The sequence below is a fragment of the Peromyscus eremicus genome, chromosome 1 (genome assembly GCF_949786415.1).
Source record: "Peromyscus eremicus chromosome 1, PerEre_H2_v1, whole genome shotgun sequence".
NCBI lineage: Eukaryota > Metazoa > Chordata > Mammalia > Rodentia > Cricetidae > Peromyscus > Peromyscus eremicus.
This window is the reverse complement of record NC_081416.1, coordinates 129,250,240-129,273,614: the sequence shown is the minus strand read 5'-3', so window position 1 is coordinate 129,273,614 and position 23,375 is coordinate 129,250,240.

Genomic DNA, 23,375 nt, shown 5'->3' with positions numbered 1-23,375 from the left:
GTGGACTTAATACTGTGCCTATTCAGCATCATGGCCTATGGCTTATCTAGCCACAGGTTGTTTGCCTTGATAAGATACTAGGTACGGATTTTATTTTGTGGAACAAACCATAAATCCAATTAGAAAGTGGTTGGTTACTCCCATGACCTTCATGCTATTATTGCACCACTGAGCATGTCTTGCCAGGATAGTCATTACTGTAGCTTTCATGGCTGCAACTGGGTAAGACTGATGGATCATTTTCTCTCCAGAAGCATGTGTAACACCTCCCAGCACCATGATTGCTAGTCAGTATGGAAGAAGCTATGAGGTCATTATCAGTTTGGTTTCCCTATAGTCTATGACTCAAGTATCTGGGGTCTTCAAAAATGTGGTCTTGCCATCACGTTCTGTGGGAACTCACTCGCATACTCAACTCCACAAGGACAGGAGCTCTTGGACCTTTGCTGACATTAGTGATCTTATGTATTTGTGCTCATTTGGTCAACTATACTCATACTAGAGTCTCTGGGAAGAAGAAACTTCATCTGATTAATTGCCTCCATCAGATCCATGTGGGTTTCTCTTCCACATGGGGGATTGGTTTGTGGGCATATCTGTGGACAATTTCATGATTAGTGACTAACATGGGGTGGCCCAGCCTACTGTGAATGGTGCCACTCTTGAGCTGGTGATCCTGGGATATATAAGAAAGCAAGTTTGAGCAAATCTTGGGAAAGTAAGCCAGTAAGGAACATTTCATCATGGTCTCTGCTTTAGGTCCTGAGTCCAGGCTCCTCCTTTGAGTTCCTGCCATGACTTCCTTCAGTGATGAACTGTGACCTGGGAGTTCTGAGATGAAATAAATAAACTCTTTCTTCCCCAAGTTGGTTTTTTATTAGTGTTTTACCACAGCAACAGAAAGCACAGAAGAATACTATTGCTTCATCATTAGAACAGAAAGAGAATCCCACCTGGGAAATGATCAGCACACGGAAGCTTTGTTCAAAAGATAACTGAATTTATTTTATCTAAGAAGGAAAATGCCTACAAGTTATTTGTTTTCTAATTTTCCCTAGTACATCTGGCCAATTAAAACAAATGCATGTGCATCCATAAGCACACAATGTTGAGTTGGGGATGGAGGGATTTGAAAGACTATGAGGTTGGAAACTGAGATGGATATGTGGAAATACCCTGTGAGTAGGTCCTGCAGGGAAGGGACTACACTGTTCCAGCTAGAGTCACAGCCACAATTCACAATTCACAATTTCTTATGATGTAATAGTGACAGGATCCACCTTGGGTCTGAAAAGCATAGGAGAGGATGGAGGAGGGGGCCACCACGCTCGGAAAAATCTAGGCAGACTGTAACAGATGGCAGCATAGCCATCCCTGAGCCCCTGCCCCTTCTGTGTCCTGTATGAGCCCTGCATATGCTCCCTCCTTACTGAGCCATTTTGTGAAGCACACACTACTTTTCCAGCATGCTATCCACCCCCCCTGCCTGTTATCACAAGGATAGGAAACTCATAGGTGTTGGTGACATGTGTGTCCCTCAGAATCAGACACGCAACGTGGAGGGTGATGACTAACAGACACATTTGACCCCTAGCAAAACTAACAAAGGCCTGTGATGCTTCTCCTCCTTTGGCAAGAACTTGACAGTTGGCAGGCACACTGTTTGGCATTTGAGGGTGCAGAACAGAGCGTGAGATCTCTTTACTGAATTTAATGTCAGTGCCTAGCATACTGTAATGTCATCATGTGGTTTGGGGCATATTCTAAAACAATCTGTGCACTGAGTCATGTTGCCTACCTAATTTGACTCATTCAGCATTTCCAAAGGTGATTGGACATCTTACACTAGAAAGTGTGGGGAGATCAGAGAAAAGGGGAACCATGTTGCATTTCACATAGGGGAACATTCATTTTCAGATTTTTTCCAGAAACCAGAATTTTCCACAAAAATGGCCTTTGTACATACAATAAAGCTGTCATCAACACAAACCATTCTAAATAACAGAAAACCAAATCAATGAACTCTGGTGAAAACATTTTATCCATTGTCATTTATATTGGATGACTAAAGCAATTGTTTTTTTTATTATAGCATATATGCCACATTATTAAATGTATAACCATGGTTAGTAAGAAAAGGCTGATTTGATGGATGCAAACAGCTGCTCAAGTTCCTGGGAATATCTTCCTCCCTTCAAATAGATCACTAGCTGGGAATGAAATGGGTCTGGGAATCCATTATGTTCCTGTCAGGGCACACGGTTACTAGTAACTTGCTTCTCCCCAAATCGGTTTATCTTACCCTGTAAACACTGTAGTCTCATCATGTGACTTTACTTTTCCACACTCTTGGTTAGATATTTAAATATAGACAGACATCCGTGTATCACAACTTATCCACAACACAGCAGAAATAGACAAGGAGGCTGCTAACACATTCCCTGAGGGAGTAGTTTTAATCAGATACTATTTAGTGCTCAGCTAAAATACTTAGTGGCACTAGCAGGCAAATTCCCCTCTTGTCAAGGAGTTAAATTTTAATTTTCCACTCCTAACATGAGAGAATGTTTCAATCCCTTGACGGTTTGGGGGTCCATTGTTTCCAGTTGGCTGCAGATTGAAGGACGACAGCCGTTTGAGTTCCCCTGGCATGTTCGAGAGCTGTGTGTCTCTTCACCCAATTACGGTTCCTTGAGGATGCAGGCTATCAATATGCACCAGCGGTTTCTCACCATTTTTTTTTTGCCAGAAGCAAAAGAATATATTAGCCATCAGCAGCAAGACACACGGGCAAATGAATGTATGAGTGGTGGTTGATTGGGATTCCACGCATGCGTGGGGGTGTGACTCTACTTCAGAACTCATTTTCACCGGTGCTGACACACAAGACAGTCCTTGGAGATCTGTCTGTCAAAGCCCAACATCCTCTGTAGGAATTAGATTACTCATGCTCAGGCAGAGGAGGGTGATAGTGATATAGAATAGTCCCTTAAATCCCAATTACATTTGTATTTGCAAAGCAAATTAAAGCCACATGAAGGACATTGTTCACACTGCACACTGGCTACTATGAATGTGTATAAACATGTCTTTTAACTGGTGTTAGAAAACTTCTGAAAGTACGCACACACACACACACACACACACACACAGAATTTTTCTCCCCATTTTATATTTAATTTCAGTGATTCCAAAAGGCTCAATTTATTTAAAGTAGCTAGATGTACTGTTCACTAGTATTGCAATATGACTTTGTTTGCAAATTGACTGTCTGGACACCTATTATCCATATCCAAACAGTCCTGATGAGTGACAAATGTGCAGGTGGTTCTCTTTGTCTGTAACAGCAGATGCTCAGATGCTGTGTGGGCTTATGGTAGTGCTGGGCTAGTATTTCAGTCATAGATTTGCATAGAACCTGTAGATAGGTCCTAACCCTTTTAAGCCCAATACAGTTATGTGCAGGCTTAATAATCAAACTAATTTTCATAAAAGTATAAATTAATAAGTGGTATAATGAAAAATGATCTCTCACAGGTGAAATGAAGCCTCTCAGAGGAAAAAAGGGAAGATTCCTAGAAATAGGATTTTAAACAGAAACCAGAGAAGTACTGGGTGGCTCTAGGACCGAAAACAGACTCCAGTGCATGGGAAGGTCAAGCATTTCCCATCACCTCGTGGAGGGTTTTTCACAGCACTAGATAATGAAAGAGGCTGGCTGGGACAAGATTTCTCTCCTTGTAATGACACGACAGTGTTGGGCTCTTTGAAATTCCCTGAGTGTGTTCTGGAATGCTAATTGAGTATTTGGATGGCCATCTATTGGTATCTCAATTTGGAATGAGCTCAGCAGTGAATTCTGATTCTTGTGATCAGTGTAGCAATCACAGAGGATGTCTCTGATGTGCAGCTCTCCCGATCATGACTGGTGCAGCTTAGCACAGAATTCTTTTCATGTCGCCACATTTTGGAATCTCTCTGTAAATAATGCAACACAGATTCATTTACCTAGCATTCTGTCATCCAGAAAACTCTATTAACTTTTGCATCTGTTCTTTGCTTCTATTGGGATAACGGATGCTCATTGTTGTGACCCTGAAGTGATTTGGGTGCCTTTGGCATCACATAACCTCATATGACATTTTGTATGGATGGGGTAAGGGGTTCTCTAGGGACCTGAGGCAATGCAGCCCCATCAGTGTCTAGCCTAGGACAAGCTGACTGTGAGAAAAAAAAAGAGGCCTTTCCTTGTTGAGCCAAGGAGTGCTTTCTCACTTGGATTTACTCATCATTTGTGCTTGCATCCAGCACATATGTTCTGAGTGTGTACATCTGCCAGGGACCACAGATACAAAGATAAATTAAACTCAAGCTGTCATTGTATAGGCCCTTAGTACAGAGAAGTACCCCTGGAGTTATAAAATGGTGATTGTGAGTCCCTGTTTGTTATTGAGCACAGAGTGTAGGCACCTAAACTGGCAGAGGCTAGTGAAAGGTAGGGCTTGGAGCTTTCTGATGCAGAAGGTGATTATCTTTATTACAAAGTTTCCAATGGTCATTGAGAGGCATAGAAAATTCTAGGCAGACAACAGAGGATAAACAAAAGATAGAGGGATATGACACAAAGTAATGTCTTCTGGGAACTTCAAGGAGTTTAGAGTTGGTGCAGGACCAGCGGACACTGCAATATTGTGTATATGGCCAGCACAGAGGTCTTTACAGCACATGAAGAAAATGAAACTCATTGACAACCATTATAGGGCTTTAAGAAGTGGTGGGTTATAGGTTCTGGACAATGTTTTGTTTCAGATAGAAGTTTTTGACACCTTGTCTCTTCCTTGTTTGCCAAATACCATCTCAGGAGGAGATCTACTGAATCAAACAGGTAGTACTGAGTTTTCCTAGTGAAGAGGCATTAAATAAAGTATGAGCTAAGGGCTGAAGTTCCTGAGCCTGCAGATCTGAGGTCTTTGCGTGTGTCTATTTGGAAAAGTATAGGAGAGAAGTGGTTAAGAAATAGAGTAAACTGGATGGGAGCTCTTTTCCAGACAGGAAGTCCGGTGCAGGATGGGCGCTCTTGTCCAGAAGAGAAGTCTGGGGCAGGATGGGATGGATGAGATCTACATGAACAGCCTGGACATGAGTGGGGGTAATGTAGGGTGAGGGTCGAGGGAAAGAGAGCTTGGGGGGAGCGGGAGATCCCAGCTGGATCAACAACAGAGAGGGAGAACAAGGAATAGGAGACCATGGTAAATGAAGACCACATGAGAATAGGAAGAAGCAAAGTGCTAGAGAGGCCCACAGAAATCCACAAAGATACCTCCACAATAGACTGCTGGCAATGGTCGAGAGACAGCCCGAACTGACTTACTCTGGTGATGGGATGGCCAAACACCCTAATTGTCGTGCTAGAAACCCCATCCAATGACTGAGGGATCTGGATGCAGAGAGCCACCGCTAGGCCCTAGGTAGAGCTCCGGGAGTCCAATTAGCGAGGAAGAGGAGGGTTTATATGAGCGAGAATTGTTGAGACCAATGTTGGATAAAGCACAAGGACAAATAGCCAAACGAATGGAAACACATGAACTATGAACCAATGGCTGAGGGGTCACCAACTGGATCAGGCCCTCTGAATGGGTGAAACAGTTGATTGGCTTGATCTGTTTGGGAGGCATCCAGGCAGTGTGACCGGGTCCTGTGCTCAGTGCATGAGTTGGCTGTTTGAAACCTGGGGCTTATGCAGGGTCGCTTGGCTCGGCCTGGGAGGAGGGGACTGGACTTGCCTGGATTGAGTCTACCAGGTTGATCTCAGTCCTCGGGGGAGGCTTTGCCCTGGAGGAGGTGGGAATGGGGGGTGGGCTGGGGGGAAGGGGATGGGGGCGGGAGGGGGAGAACAAGGGAATCTGTGGCTGATATGTAGAACTGAATTGTATTGTAAAATAAAATTAAAAAAAAAAACATGGTAGAAAAGATGGTGCTTTAACCGTTAGGAGATTAAATCAATGGATAATGAAGAAATGGAATATGGGGAAAATGCATAGTCTTTGCTATGGAAAACATTGGCTATTTGGTAAACTACAATTTATGAAGTATAACTATATCTTGCAGTACAATATATGGGAGGGATTATAAAAAAAGAAATAGAGTAAACTTCTGAGAGGGAGGAGACTCAAGAAGTGTTCAGAAGGAAAACTAATAGATGTGGTGGAAAGCCTGATGAAGGTGACCTAGATTTGAGTCTATTACTTCAACCCTTAGAACAACAGAGCCCAGAGTTTAACCCTGGGCTGCAGACTCTGTGTGTCCTCCGAGATGTGAAGAACATTTGAATGTGTCTAGTTTGGAACCTTGTTAGAGGGGCTCCTGTGGTGTGAAGTGGGGCAATAAATCCTTGTGGTTGGAAGATTGAAGAAGTATACAATCGTCACAGAAGCAGAAGGGCTATGCCTCAGATCCCCAGAAAGATCCTAAGAGGGAAGAACTCAGAAGCCAGGGGCACTAAGGCTTATTTTAGGGCCACAGCAAAGGACATTTCCATGGAAGGGGCCTAATCTTTCTAGGTATGTCATGTGACAATGAAGCATAAACACAATGACTAAATCAGTAAACTGATCATCATGGGGATCTGTGCTTTAAAATGACTGGTCATTGTATGACTCACTTTGCTTTTGGAGTGGTGGTAGTGAATGAGATGTCCACAGGGTGAATAAATGGAAGTTTGATATTATTTTAATGCCATATATTGGAACAGGAGAGCTGTAATAGTGGGAACATGTCAAATCTTGCAGGCAGCTCATGCCTGTGAGAATCAGACCAATCTAATTCTTAGGTAAAGATGAGAAAGAGACTCAAAGAACCATTCTGTGTTCTCAGATAGGATTGACAGTTAAGTGGGGGATATATTCAGAAGGAGAATCTTACAGGAGAAAGGGTAGATGAAAAATTCAATAAATCTTAAGCCACAATAGATATATTTATTAAGATTTGGACATAACAGAGGCAGAGATATTCTGAAGTTACAAGTATTAGCTCTGAGATTAGCTGACTTGGTCCTAGTTGAACAATGCCCTTATGCCTCAGTCTTTTCAAATGAGAAACTGATATGATGATAGTGAGTTGACCTTTTAAAACAATCTCAAGTATTCTCTCTTTGAGAATTCAAGTCTCTTCTCTTTGTTCTTGGATCTGGGAGGAATTGTGACAGCTTCAACAATCAGGGCATGGTAAGAATGACACAATGTGACATTTGGTGTATCATAAAAGTAGTTTCTGTTCTGCCCATGGGACACTTATATTTGGAAGTTTGCACCTCTATATAATAATCCCAAATGCTGAGAGGCCCCCAATCTGTTAGTAAACTCAAGCTACATGGAAACTCTGCAGGTGCTCCAGGAATACCATGGCTTATTTCTGGTCAGCAGCTATCCTTAACTTTGGCACTCATTTGTAAAGATGCTTGCAGCCAAGGCCAGCTCACAACTGCTGAGTTAGCCCAAGCTGTCCTGAACCGTGGGCTCAGGGAGAAGGCAAATTTCAGGTGAGTGGCTCAAAGAGACCTTTTGGAGGGACTCCTTCATTTCCGGTGCTGTGTCTAGGGCCCTGTCTCACTCTGTGCTTCTGAACAAAGGAAATGTCTAGCTTTGCCAGAAAATCAAATGTTTCTCAAAATCAGGCTCACTCTAGTGTTTCAGTTAGTTTTTACTTCTACATAAATAAAGTTAAAATTATAAGCTGATAATAGAGAAGGAATCAAGTCCTCCCATGCTCTAGTGACTCTCTTTTGAGGATCCACGGATGATGCTTAACGCAGATCCTACTTGATGAATGGGATCTGACTTAGATGGCTAATATTGTTGGCTTGACAGAGTCTAGAATGATCTTGGAAATGGGCCTCTGGGTGTGCCTGTGGGGGGTTATTTTGATTCTATTAATTGACATATAGAAACCCTTATTCATTGTGGGTAGAATATGGACTTCATGAGATGGGGAGAGCCGAGCAATATCATGCATGCCTTTGTCCATCCCTCTGCTTCTTGATCGTGCATGCTAAGAGACCAGCTCCCTTAAGTTCCTATCACTGTGCTTCTCCACCCTTGTGGACTGAAAGCTGAACTGTGATGTATTCTCCTTTGTGATTCCTATCTTGGTGTTTTATTACAGTGCTAAGAAGAGAAGCCAAGGTGAGCCTAAGTGCCAGTAGTGCCCAACTAAACCTGGCATGTACAGGAAAGCAGGTACAGTCCTGAGAGGCCTCTGAACAAAATAAGCTACCAAGATGCCAAGGGCAAGGTGACCAGGCCATCCTCTTGGACCGCAACCATTTTGGAAATGGAAGAAGCCTCCTCATCTCAGAGTTTGGGGCTTATATTGTCTTCGAGGTTATTACTCTTATATGGCTGGGATTCCTTGGGGCAGGGTTGTAAAAGCAAAGAAAGAAGGAAAGGAAAAACCAATTTTTTTCTTCTCCAACACACATGTTAGTATTTAGTTTCCACAGTCCCTGATGGTCTCTGTACCTTGTTCTTCCAGGATCCTCAGCTCCTTTCTATCAGAGAGAGGGAGCTGTGTATCCATCCCCTTTACCAGGAACCAGGACCCCATAACTTCAGCCCAGTGCGATTTCCTCAGATAAAGATTGGTGCTTATCATTTTAATTACTCTCTTGCATGTCTTAATTAGAATATAGTTTTATTGTCTTGCAGTCTTATTTACCCTGGGACCAAGAGCCTCACATAGGCTAAAAAGTGCTCTGTACTGAGTTACGCCTCCAGCCCTTCCTCAACTTAAAAAAAATAAGTATATATTAAGAAGTAGTTTATTGTATCCATATCCAAAAAAAAATTCCCTAGTATAAGGATGCATGCTAAACTATTCATTAAATTCAGAATGCACTTGAAAATTTAGACTTGGAATCATCCTAGAAAAGAATGCAAAGGCAAACTCTTTGAACACACATATTTTACTTTCCTGTAGGCCAGGAGAGAGATGGTCACTTCTGTTTTTAATACCAGTATGTATCAATGTTTATGTGTGTTCAGCTACGTGTGTGTGTGTGTGTGTGTGTGTGTGTGTGTGTGTGTGTGTGTGTTGTACACCTGCTAGGAAGCATATGGAAAGGAGAGAAGACAACCCCACCTTTCCACTTGGTTGAAGCAGAGTCTCTTGTTCATTGCAGAAAATGCCAGGCTAGCTGGCCCATGAGCTTCCAGGGACTCTCCTGTTCTCCCTGCCCCCCATCTTTCTATAGGAGCATTGGTATAGACACAAGCTAAGGCATGTGACTCTGCATGTGTTCTGGAGATCTAGGATCAGGCCCTCACATTTGCATAGTAAGTGTTTTGCCACCGAACCATCACCCAAGCCCAAGACAGCTATGTCTTTCTATTGCCCACACTCTGTTTTCATTCATTCCTTGAGAATTTCATAAGTGTCTATGATGTATTTTGACATTATCAACCCCAAGTTTCTCTTAGAAACTTCTCATAACCATTATATTCTCCTCCATCTTCATGTCCTTTTTTTCATAATTGGTTCAGTCCAATCAGTATGGTTCATCTGTTCATGGGACGAGGTCATCCACTGGAACAAGACAACCGACAGAGGCTACTAACTGGAAGAGAATGGATTCTCTTTACTCCACCCACCTTCAACCGTTGAAGCTCCTCAGCTAGGTGCTATGATTTATAAGCCCTTCTCCTCTCTATGCTAGAATTTTGACTGGCTGGATCTTGTACCCGTCTTGTGCTGACAATCACAGCCACTGTGAGCTCATGAGTGCAAAGACCCTGTCATGAACAGAAGACACTATTTTGCAACAGTCTTTCCTAACTTCTGGCTCTTTCTATCTTTCCACTCACTATCCTGCAATTCCTCTGAGCCACATGGGAAGGGGGTATGATTTTTGACGTCTCATTTAGGAATGGGCAGTCCACAGTCACTCATTCTTTGCACTCAGACCAATGAGTCATCAGTTGCCAAAAGAAGAGTTTTTGACTTCTTTAAATCACTCAGAGGTTGTCTTCCAGATTCCAGTCTGGCACAGAAGGAGCTTGCACATCCTTTCCACCTTAAAACACAAGAAAAAAGACAAGCCAAACTAAAGATCAACATCTATTTTTCCGTCTGTATGAGAATTGGAAATACGCTGTTGACTTCCAAATTCAGAGAGAGAGAGAGAGAGAGAGAGAGAGAGAGAGAGAGAGAGAGAGAGAGAGAGAAAACAATTTACTGGAAGGGATAGCTATGAAAAGCTGTGAGAAAGGCATCCGAAGTAGACAGACTCAAAGTGTAATGAATAAATAGGTGAAGGACCAGTGTGAAAAAGTATGGGACCCTAAACTCCCACAAGGCCTGGTTGGGAAGTTTCCCTTATTTTTCTGACTCTTTCTTTCAAAAGTTCAACCAGATGCTTGTGGTAAGAAGGATCCTCACATGCCTCTACCAGGAGTGGGAAAATGTAATCATTTTAAACACTGCCTGAGTTCTATGTTTCTAGAAAGTTCTGTCTTCAGGAGAAGTTGTTTAATCCAATCCTAACCTGTTGGGGTTAGAGTCAAGCTGAATGGAGGAAGTCAGATATTCAGTTCTCTTTCTCTTAGCCTCCTGGAGGGAAGTCTGTAGCCCTCACGCCCTCTGGGCATCTTGTCCTGCTTACATTGGGGACAGAGCAGGAGATGAGGGGCCAATGCCACACAGGTTCACTCATCCCAGGGCTGCAGTGCAGAACTCTTCTCCTCCTCTTGCTTTACAGCCACATTTCTGAAAGACTAGTAAAATTAACTCACTTCCCTACAAAAGTGTGTAGACACACAGCAAACAGCAGAAACAGACATGGAGGGGCTAAGGTGTTGGAATTCTGACTTGAAGTTTTAAACAGTTGTGGTTCCATGATCTGTATGCTAAGGGCTCTAACAGATCCAGTAAACAGCATGCAGTAGCAGAGGTCAGTGTAAGCAGAGAGGTGGAAATCCTACGAAAGAAGAATAAAGGATGCTAGAGACGAAATGCATTGCAGCAGAAAGGAAGGCTGCCTTTGATGGACTTCTTTATTAGGGATAGCTGAAGAAAACGTATTTGCTTTTGAGAGTATCTAAATAGAAACTTTCCAAGTTAAAAAGGCAAAGAGAAAAATGATGCATGTGTGTATGGGGGAGGGAAAGAGAAGGAAAAGGAGTGGAGATACGATATGGAGGGGAAGAGAGACCTGGGGGCATAGCTCAGTAGCTCCATGGTGGATTACTTATCTAATATGGAGAGGACCCAGCCTTCATCCACAGCACCACAGAAAGAAAAACAAATCAGGTGAAATACTTTCATAATGATTGAGAATTTCGTAAATTAGTGTTAGACAATAGGCTATAAATCAAGAAATCATAGTAGGTGGACTGTCAAGTCCTCAATAATGACAAAGACTTATTATTAATTATGAAAGCTTGTCCTATAGCTTTGGCGTGTTCCACTAGCTCTTATAACTTAAATTAACCCATTTATATTCATCTACATGTTGCCATGTGACTCATGCCTTTTACCTCTTCTGCATGACTGTTCCCTCTGAGTCTGCTGGCAACTTGGCCTTTCTTCTTCCCAGCATTCCCTTTGCTCCCCAAATCCTGCCAACCTATTGGCTGTTCAGTTTTTTATTAAATCAATCAAAGTGACACGTCTTCACAGTGTACAAAAACATTATTCCACAACAGATATATGACTTCTTTCAGGTCTGTGCAAGAGTCAAAAGGATGTGAAATAAAGTTCTAGTATCAAAGGAACAAAGATATCATCAGCTTGTACTTGGAAGAACTGCCCTTCAAAACTGAAAGAAACGTCTTTTTAGACATAAAAATAGAAAGGAGTTGATCCAAGTGGACTTCCATTTTAATAAATGTTAAAAGAAGTACTTTCAGAGACTATGGAGTTAATCCTAAGGGAGGAATTGTCTGTGTTAGCTCCTGTTTGCTACTGAAATGTATGGTATCTTCAGCAATAGGGCCTTACCTTTAAGTTCTGAGAGATGACCAAAGATCTGCATAGTTTGCGGAGTTTCTTGGATTCTCCCTAAGCAACATCTTGAAAACTCAGAAGAAATAATCTGTACTTCCCTTTGTCTATGACAGCCTGGCCAAACATTAAGTAGTGGTCTGTAATACATTCACTGATGAATGTTGCTAATTTTTCCCATGTAAGAAAAAAATTACATATAATATGGATATATCAGACTAGGTTAACAAACAAGCATTAATGGCTTTTCATTAATGTATCGATGGACATGTGTAATTTATATAATTACAAATTATATAAAGTATATATATATAAAGTATATACTTTATATTTAGCATAATTTATTTTTTGAAAGTGAAGTAGTCAGATACATATTTAACAAATCATGTGCATGATCTTTTTCTTTTTTTTTTGTTACAAGGTTTATCTGTGTAACCACCCTGGCTGTCCTGGAACTCCTTCTGTACACCAGGATGGCCTTGAATTCACAGACATCCACCCGCCTCTGAAAGGCATGCACCACCACCACCCGGCCATGTGTATGATCTTTATGAAGGAATTAGAAAACTCGCATAAAGAAACAGAAGAATTAAGCAAATGGAGGGGGTATATTCTATATTCTTGAATAGGAAGGCTCAGTATTGTCAATATGTAAATCCTTCTCACTGTATTCTAGAAACTCAGTATGATTTCAATCCAAGTGCTTGAAAGTTACTTTGTGGGTAACAACAAACTACCCTAAGATTTGGATGAAAGAGCAAAAGGCTTAAAATAACAAATACAATATGTTGAGGCTAATATTAATTGACTTCAAAGCATATTATAAAGTAAGTTACAATAATCAATATAGTGGGGTGGTGGTGAAAAAGAACATACAACTAGAAATCCTTAAAATCGATCAAATGATATTTGATAGATAAGTAAAGACAATATGATGAGCAAATCAATCTTTTTTACTGGGGGATGATGGAATACTTCTGTATTCATCATTCAATGTGAGTCTAGACACAGACTTCCCACTCGTAAAATTAATTTTAAGTGGTTGGCAGACCTAAATTTGAAATTTAAAGTGACAAAACTTCTAAAATATCACATCGAAAAGGAATGTTCAATAGCCTTTGATTTGGCCATGACTTTTGGTATGTCACTGAAAGCTCATCTTCCTTGATACTTGACACTGGACTTCATTCAAATGAAACTTTCCTGCTCTGTCCAAGATCGTGTCTACAGAGAGAAAAATGAAAAGACTAGTCACAGGAAATATTTGCAAAAGAGATGTCTAAGATAGGATTGGTATCCCAACTATATAAATTACTAACATTCAACAATTAAAAAAAATGAACTATCCAATTAAAAATGGGCCAAAGATCTGACTATATCCCTCACCGAGATGCGAGCAGAAGCCAAATAAGAAAAGATGTCCCATCTCATATTCCATCAATGAAATGCTAATGAAGGCGTGAATGAGACACTGCTCCATGACTCAAGTGCAGGATGCTGACAATATCAAACACTGGGGAGGACATTGAACAGCAGTAACTCTTACTCACTGCTGGTGGGAGTGCAGCATGGCACCGCCACTTGGGAAGACAGTCGGACAATTTCTGACAAAACTAAACATAGTCTTACCATATGGTTCAGTGATGACAATTCTTGGTACTTACCCAAAGGAGTTGGAAGCTATGTTCACTCAAAAGTCTGCATGTGGGTGTTTACAGTAGCTCCATTCATTGTTGGCAGACAGTCCAACATCCTGGAAGCAATCCAGATGTCCTTTAGCAGATGAATGGATTAGTACACTGTAGTGCATCCAGACGTGTGATAATATTTAGTGCTAGAAAAAAAATGACCTATTAAGCAACAGAGATATGGAGGAAACCCCAGTGCTCATTACTATGCACAGGAGGCCAGTCTAAGAAGGCCACCATAGAGCATCTTGGGAATGACAAAATTGTGACAGCAGTGAAAGTCAGTGGTTGGTTGAATTAAGGGATGAGAAAGACATTATCTCGGCAGAACACAGAGAAGTTTTATGGCAGTGTATCTATTCTGTGTGATACTATAATGCTAGGTATACGTAATTACATATTTGTTAAAATTGTAGAATTTGCAGGACCAAGAATGAAGTGGCCTTTGATGTCAAGTTTTTGGATAATGATGTCTCCGTGTAGAGTTCTTACTTGTAACCAGTGTGTCACTGTGTTGCTGAGGCTGACAGTAGCTGAGGCGATGAGTGTCCTGGAATGGGGGTAGAGGGAAAAACTCCACTTCCTTCTCTCAGTTTTCTTGGGAAGTTAAAACTTCTAAAATATCGAAAAATTGACTCTGAGGCCTTCCCTGCATTGATGTGAGAGGTCTACATTGTTAATGAGCAAGAGAAACAGGCCAGCTCAGTGCAGGTGAGTTCTGCTTAATCAATGTTGCGCAAAACTGGGGCGGGAAGCAAACGTGGGAAAGAATGAACATTAAAAACCCTGCAGGTTCTTCAGTAAAGCCAAATCTCTCCCCGGGGAGGAGTTTCAGTTCACTGGAATTCTCCGAAGTTTCCAATTTGATAAGCATCTTTCCATCAGTATTCTTAATAATTTATGAATGTCTATGAACACACACATTTCCTCTAGTGACCAATAACTGGAAAGCACATTATTTAACGTTTATTTAAAGCTGTAGTTGGCTGTGACATATTTTGTTAAGTGGATTTTGTGTTTGAGAACCCTCCGTGACAACACCGTTAGCTGGTATTTTGTGTTTACCTAATCGCTGTAGTGATGACGTGTGCTCTTGACAATAAGGAAGTAGACAGAAATAACAGTGTGGGACATTGAGAAACCAGGGATATTATTTGAGAAAGCTGCAGATATTGCCTCTAACTCCCGAGGAGATACTGCCAGGTGCAGGAATTCTGGGAGCGCTAATCAGTCCTTCTAATCGGGTTCATAACTTTGAGAATTTACATAAAATTTTCCCTCTGGGTGCAAAGCAAGGGGGATTAATGCCACACTTTCTGAGCTCATGTTTACACAGACTTAAAGAATCTACCTTGGGGGATGCTTGGTGGGCTTTACATTATGAAAATGAAATCGGATCACTTCCCAGGTCTGCTTGAGCTGTGCCTAGGTCAATGACTTGTAAGCCCCTTTGCAAATAAAAGTCACCTGACAGTTAGAAGGGCCCCTAACTCTTGAGCAAGGCCTCCTGCTATGACTTATGTAAATGTCCCAATGCTAAGACTTCTCATTTTGGGAGATATTGGAACCTTTTAAAGGTGGAAGAGAGAGACGTTGTGGTGTGACCTCAAAGAGGACCTTGGGCTCCAGAGTTTTTCCTTCACCTTCTTTTGCTTCCTGGTGGCCCAGTGAGCAGATTTTCTTTACCCTGCTCTCACCATGACATGTGACCTCCCCACAGGATCCAAAGCAATGTGCCAGTCACAGACGGAAACCTCCAAAACTGTCCTCCCAAAATACATGATTTTTTTCTTTGGGAGTTGATTATCGCAGATATTTCTCATAGGGACATCAAACTGACTCACACACCTGCTAAATTACTCTCGTGAAAAGACCTGGGAATCTATATTTTAAAATAGTCCCAGGTGACTTTGATGTGACAAGTCCTGAATTTGAAACTTTGTGCTTTCCTTGACCTCCCAGGCCCCTGAGATGTTTCATCATTTCCAACTCTCAGCAGTACTCCATAAACTAGCCGGCCTGTGTTCAGAGATGTGTGCAAACAACCCTGTGTGAAAGTGAAGGTGACGTTTGCTTCAGAGTCACAATTTAAGACAGAAAGCTACACGCATCTGCTGCCCCAGATCTACCATGAAACCACGGGTTATGTTTGTTACAAAAAAGGAAAGGAATTCCAGTAGAACTGAAAAAGACACAGAAAAATTGTCAAGTCACCTGATGTAACTCCAGGATACTGAAGAGCAACTGATTCCAAAGCAGAAGCAAAGGGATTTACTTTAGGTTCTGGAACATTCACTGAAGTCGGCTGATTATCAGCAAAGTTATTTGGATGGAGCCTTTTCTAATTGAGATGTACCCAACAGGGCAGCAGTGGACTTCTGCAGGCTTGCTGCACCAAAGGAAGGACAGTTTAAGTAAAATTTCAGTGGAAATAATAATGTAATAATAATAAGAATAACCAAAAAGCAAAACCAAAATTAAAAAAAAAACCTCCAAAAACATTATCCAGCAATAATAACAAAAAGGTCAAAATTAAAGATCAGATCAAGGGGAAATACTTATGAATAAGTCAATTACCTGTCGTCTTTGATCCCATCGAAATGATCACTGATCGGGCAAGCACTCAACAGGGCATTTCATTTTATTTGCAGAAGTTGAAATGACTCATCACGGGACTACTTCTGGTGTCAAAGCTAAGGTTATTTTTCCAGGCTCAACATCTGTGGCTCTTCAGAGGATCTAATTGGGCAATAAAATGTTTCAGGCTTATGGAAATCAGTATTCAAAAGACAACTGATAAATATTAGTTGCGTAAATATAACAACAGGGTCCGGTAACTGATCTCTCCCGGTTGTGCCCAACAGATTTCAAAACGCCGGAAGTGAAAGGGCTGCGGCCGAGTGTCAGAGGAGCCGGTGTTTGCCTTTGCCTAGCATGGGACTGCTTTGATGTGGCTTAGGATGTGCTCGAGTATTTCAAAAGCCTGCAGAAGGGAAACCAGCAAGGCATCGAATTATTTACCCTTCCCAGGAAAATATTTTAAAAGCTCTGTGAGGCCCTATTTCCTCAAGCCACCTGCCACCTAAACCACCCATAATCAGCCCCAGATGCGGATCCCAACCTGCTGGCTAACCCCGTGACTCCAAGAGAAAATATTTCACCCACTCCTCGGCACATCCTTAATTCATTCGAAGCTAAACTTTCAGACCATAATTTCTGCTTAAACTTAATAACTCAGCTCGGACATTCCTTCCCAGTGACCCTCAAGTTCCATTTGGCTGCCCTACACCTGCTCCCAAATGCATTAGAACCACTCAATTTCCCCCACTAAGTATCAGTTTTGTTTTCTTTGCTCAGCCTTGAGGCCATCCTTTGAATGGGAGGGAGAGAGGATGCTCACCTCTATTCTGCTGTGAATTAGAGAGGCTTAAGTTTCTTTACTCAAGTTTTTTTTTTCTTTTAATGTTGTTTTGACCACAAAGATGTACTGGTTCCTAGATTTTAAAAAAGAAAAATCTTTGGAACTTATAATTATAAATACTGATTTTAAAAGACAATGTGGGAAACAATGTCTAAACGCTTTACAATGATCTATGGGTGTAAAAGGTTTTATAAAAATATTTACAGTTTGTGGATATTTTCTAGGATGTCGGGAGAATGGTGAACACGGCCATTTAGCAGTGCCGGCGAGTACGTTGACGATACTCCAATATGAGCTTTTCAGAACTTTTCTTGATGATTTTACAAATGTGTGAAGTTTGAAGCACTAGAGTTGAGGCTTTGATTTATTTATTTTTTTCACTAAAACCTGAGAACACATAAAAATGTTATCTAATGAAAAAGTGCAAATCACCCATTTTCAGTGGAGCAGGGAGAGAATTCCAGTCCACCTTACCAGGGTCTGAGTAAGCAGTTGACGTTACCTTGCTTCCTGCAGGAACCCACTCTCCAACATCCATCTATCTTTAATACCACATTAATGAAATTACCAATGAAAACATACTCCTCAGGAAAATGTGTTGATTCGTGGTGTGTGTGTGTGTGTGTGTGTGTGTGTGTGTGTGTGTGTGGTCACTGGAAAGAAGTGATTGTTTAAGGAAAAAGGAGAGAATGTGGGAGAAACATCAGGCTCACAAACCCTAAGGTAACTTTGTAGAAATACACCGGCCTGTAGGAGAGCATGCTGGTGAATTGTAATGTCAAGGCTCTGGCATCTCTCTGTTACTGACACCCCTCTGTGACAAGATTTAGACAACACTCTTCTCCCGACAGCCACATGTTAGCAATCACAGATAGGGGGCATTTATTTATTTATTTTAGTGGAGTTGGGTCAACAGGTTAAAATAATAATCTCTCCACACAACCTTTTGGGGGCTGCTTTAGTCCATAAAACTGGGGCAGGCATGCGAACAGGCCCGGACACTGCCTCCCCCCCCACCCTATTATATTTCCTTCTAACTCCAGATAACACCAAATAAACCAGCAACACACAAGAAATCACTCAATTTTTACTGTCCCCCTTGCTCTTTGACCTGCTGCTGGCCCATTTCATTTCCCATGTTCTGGCCTCTTGGCCTCCGTCTTCATAAGCCGTATCACCTGGCTATCAGGCGGCCCCCGGCTCCTGCAGCACGTCTGGTGTCTAGTTCCTTCCAGGTTACTCAGAGTTGAGGGAGAGGGCTTGCTGCTCCTGGGCATGCTGTTCCGGCAGGCCTGGGAGTCTTCCTCTGGTGCTTGGCCTAGAGACCTTCATTGCTGCAAGCAGTTGTTTTTCTTTCCTGCTGGAGAAGTGAACTGTTTCTCCTTCCCTCAAGCAGTGGGCTTAAAAAGATGCCTCATTTGGTATTTTTATTTGTGGCTTTCTATCCATAATCAGATCATTTATAAGGCAAGAACACCTACACATGATTCTAGAACCAACCCAACATCAGTTATAAAGTGAAATAAATACGTAGTTTCTTACCTGAACTTGAATATACCCAAGAATTAATTTTTTCTCATTCTGACAACTTCTGCATCTCCCAAACTACCCCCTGACACACATACACACACACAGAGTGTCCTTTCTCTGCCATCCATCAAATAGATGCCTGTCCCCTTTTCTCGTTATGCCAGTATTTCTGCTCATGGCACCAAGATTCTTCTATCACTAGGTGCTAATCTTTGGTCAGAAGGCATCTTCCTTCCATCTCTTTATGGTAGAGACAAATGTGTTAGTGGCCAGTTACTCAGCATTACTCTGACACAGTTTTGAATGAAACGCTTCAACTCTCTGGATTTGTGAGGTACTAAGATAATCTATTACAAACCAGAGATAACTGTCGCCATTCCTGTGGCTATGGTTGGGGTTAGTGAGATTCTGTAAAGTGTCCTGCATGTAACTGGAAAACTGTGCCCAATAAATGTCAGCTATATTTTTACCATCACTAAGTATTTTTACTGTGAATAACCTCCAATGCTACCTTAGGTTGCCCTTCTGTGTGAGTCAGAGCTAGGCTTAAAAAAAATGGGATGTGTGTACATATGCAATGTACACTAATCTGCATACACATGCAAACATGCGCATATACGCACCTGTACAGATATTTCTTGACTTACAATGAGGTTGTGTCAAAACACACCTATCATAATTGAAACTGTCTGAAGTGAAAAGTGCATTTAGTACTTGCGACCTGGTGAGCATCGTAGCTTACCCAGCCTTATTTGAACACACTCAGAACATTTACATTAATTAGCCTACAGCTGAGCAAAATCACTTACTGCTGTGACGACAGAGCTGACTAGAACATACTTAATAACATACTAAGTGGTTGTTTGGGTGTGCTTTCACACTATCTGAAAGTCGAGAACTTAGTGGGACCATTTGAGGCCGGGCAGTGGTGTGCATTACAGAATTCACATGAGTTGAAGGCTATGTAACCATAGGAGCTGCTAAAACAGTTCCTATAAGGTGGCTCACTTTGTTTTCAGATCTAATGCTGGGGGTTCAGCCTGTAAGGCAGGTGGTTGGGGTTGGAAGGTGGACATCAGGTGCACGTTAGCAAGAGACAACTGGGACAGTATGTATACGAGCTCTTGTTGTTTATGAATGTGACGGTATGGGTGCCCAAGGAAACTGAGCCATCTCATTATGAGACAAAATGAGTGGCCGTGACACAGAAGCTGGAGAATCTAGAGAATCTGGAGAAGCTGAGGCACTGAGGGAAGATCTAGGGGAAGGGGGGAGGGATTGCAGACACACCTGTCAATCAGTGGGTGAGAATTAGTGCATGAGCTATAAAAACAAAAATGTCTGTTTCCTCACAGTATGCCCTCCACAGCCACTGAAAAGGTGCCTTCTTATGTATCCAAAGAAGGAGCACAAGAAGTGGAAATGTGAGAAACGTGAATCTCAGTAGCCTAGCAAACCCAGGACAATGCCACCAAACCTCTTGCCAAGTTTGCCGTCCACATTTCCCCTTCTCCATGTTCCTTCAGAGAAAAGACAAAATACTTTACTCCTTTCCAATGGACAGTCTTCCTAGGTTGTTCTCCGTAGACCTCCACTTTGATCCCATCACCATTCCTCACTTAATGTCATATGAGGATCCATCTAAGGAGGAGACACCTGATCCCCCATGACACTTGCCCTCAAGGTGGCTGCATAACTTCTATACACTTCCCAAGACACACTGGACCATTTGAATTGAACATTGGCAGCATCCCTGCTTAGAAACAACTCTTATGTCAACTTTTCCTTAGACTGCTATCTCATTCCCTTTGATTCAACTTCTTTAACTGCTAACAGTCAACAACAGTCTCCTTCTCTCCTTAAGACCCAGTTCCATGCAGCTAAGATCATAGGTACCATCAAGGTTTCAATCAACATATGCATTTTCTTTAGAACAGGAGAAGGACCTAACATAATATTTCAATCCAATTTGAAGTCTCGTCAACAGTAGGTTACCTGGAGGAAAACAACTAAATATTTCAATAATGAATTAACTCTGATTTTATATGGTTATATTATATGCAAGACAAACAAAAATGTTTTACTGTACACCACTTCTCTCCAGCACACAGTATGACATCTACTCCCTGGCTATCCCCTCAGGGTCCATGCAAGCTTTCATGTCTTGCACATGTTTGAGTGTATTTCACATTTTATATTCATTTAATTCAAATGCAGAGATGTCAGTTTTGACATTCATCCAAAGAATTTTTTTTCCCTTTCTGTTTTTAGGGGACAATGGCTTAGATCTTGATCATTGTATGTCTCAGGACTCTTTTTTCCCAGGTGAACAGGCACACACATCAATCATACACATTATTAGGACTCCTGGGTTCATTTCCTGAGGTAGCCATAACAAATCACCACAAAGCAGGCGGCTTCAATGTATTCTCACTATTGTGGACCCTAAGTTGGAACTGGGATTTTGGCAAAGAGATGGTTTCACCAAAGATTCTTTGTCAGAATCCAGAAGAAATTTCTCCTAGCCTTTCGTGGCTTCCGGTGTTCCTTGTCTTGTGGTTGCATTACATCTATACTAAGTCTCCATGTGGCTTGCAGTCTCCTCCCAGGTGCCTTAGATATCCCTCTGCATTTCTTTTATAGGACAGTGTCATCAGGTTCAAGGCCCTGGATAATCCCAGGTGACCTAATCTCAAGATTCTTAACTAAATTATCAGTGCAAGGACCCTTTACCAAACAACATCATAGTCATATACTAGGTTCTTTGGATAGGTATGTCTCTTTTGTGGAAACACAGTTCACTAATGCTCTCCAAAGCAGCCAATCCAAGCCATCTGAGGTCCAGAACTGACTTGAGGTGACCTTTGACCTATGCTCTTGGTTATTAACCATTCAGTCTAGATCCATTATTTAAGAGGACACTACACTAGCATTAAACCCAAGAAGCATGGCTCTTGGGGACAATAGGTGATCGTGAACTGCAGTAGTGCCTGATTTAACTTCACCGGGAACTTCTCTCTGGGGGTTTTGTGCAGAAACCCTACACCCTGCCTCATTGATTAGAGTTCTATGGAGACTAAGAGAGAGTTAGACTCTTGGAATGAAAGGCAAATGTATGGTTGACTAGATGGATCAGTTGATAAATCCCTTGTCTTGCAAGATGAGGACCTGAGTTAAACTACAGAACTCACAGAATAAAAATGCCAGTCATGATGGCAAACACTTGTAAGCCCAGCACTGGGGAGGAGGAGACAGGTAGATCTCTGTAGCTTCCTAGGCAACAAGTGCTGTGAAACAACCCTTTTCTATACTATGAATATGTATTACTCTCATTGACTAATTAAAAAGCTGATTGGTTGATAGTTGGGCAGAAAAGATTTAGCTGGAGAGCCAGACTAGAAATCTGGGAAGAGGAAAGGCAGAGTCAGGGAGTTGCTGGCAGACACAGGGAGAGCAAGACAGGCATGCCTTACTAAGGAAAGGTACTGAGCCATGTGACAAAGCTTAAGTAAGAAATATGGCTTAATTTAAATGTAAGAGTTAGCTAGTAATAAGCCTGAGCTATTGACTGAGCATTTATAATTAATATTAGCCTCAGCATGTTTATCTGAGAGTGGCTGAGGGACAGGAAAACTCCACCTACAAATCAGACTAACTTACTTGGTAAGCTTCAGGCCAGGGAGAGAGCTTATCTCAGAAACAGGTGGCAGCATCTGAAGTATGACAGCCCAGGTTTCCCTCTGGCTTTCAGATGCATGTTCATGCACACCCACACACATGAATACACATAAACAGTTTTTGAAAAGGCAAATGAGAGGTAACCATAGTTTATTATGTTAAATCTCCATGCATGTGGACTATTTGAGTCATCTCCTTCAGCTTTACTTCCTTCTACAACCTGGCAGGTGTAGTTTCTTGGAGTGAGGCCCAAAGTGATAATAGTGCTTTTCAGACACAATAGGTTGTGTCTGCTTTGCTATGAATGGGCTAATTATGGTCAGAATATATCCCCAGGTGCCCCTTTGAAGGGTGAAGGCTTTGCAAGCAGACAGGCCATGCTTCAGCTCAATAGTAACCACAGCTACAGCACTCTAGGAAAGTAGCGAGGTGGCTCCCAAGATGCATGTGAGGACTGCATTGATGATAACTATGACCATGTTGAAGATGTGCTAGAGTGCATCAAGGTGCCTTCACTGATGGGCACATAAGAGACACAGAAGTAAATTTGACTCAAATAGGATGAACAACCAGGCCTTTGGCACTATGTCAAATGTCAGCTGCATTATTGAGACTAAATTTCGAATTGCTTTTTGGTTAATAGGTATTCCTTTTCTCTAATTAGCTAATACATATTCGGTATGTAGCACTCGCTGGTATGTGAAAACCCTAGCAGAACTTGGGATAATCATATATGTATGAACTTGGTTACAGAGTGAGAAAAGGCCTGCCTTCAATATCTCATGAGGACTTGGGGATTATTCTGTGAGGAAGGGAAGACCTTGATTAGGTGGAATCCAGGCTAGCTGCAGCCTTTTTGCTCTTGGCTCTGCACACACATGTGCTTGCTCAGTGCTTCATGTAGGGGGAAGGGGTTCCAGAGGGTGGGTCTCTCGTGTCAGTGGAAGCCCCTGGCCAGGAGGCTTTGGTTTCACATCTAATTTCACTTCTGGCCCATGAGATTCTACAGAGAAATGTCTTAACCATGTTAAGGAATGGAGTCTTTATGTTTCTAAATAAGCCTT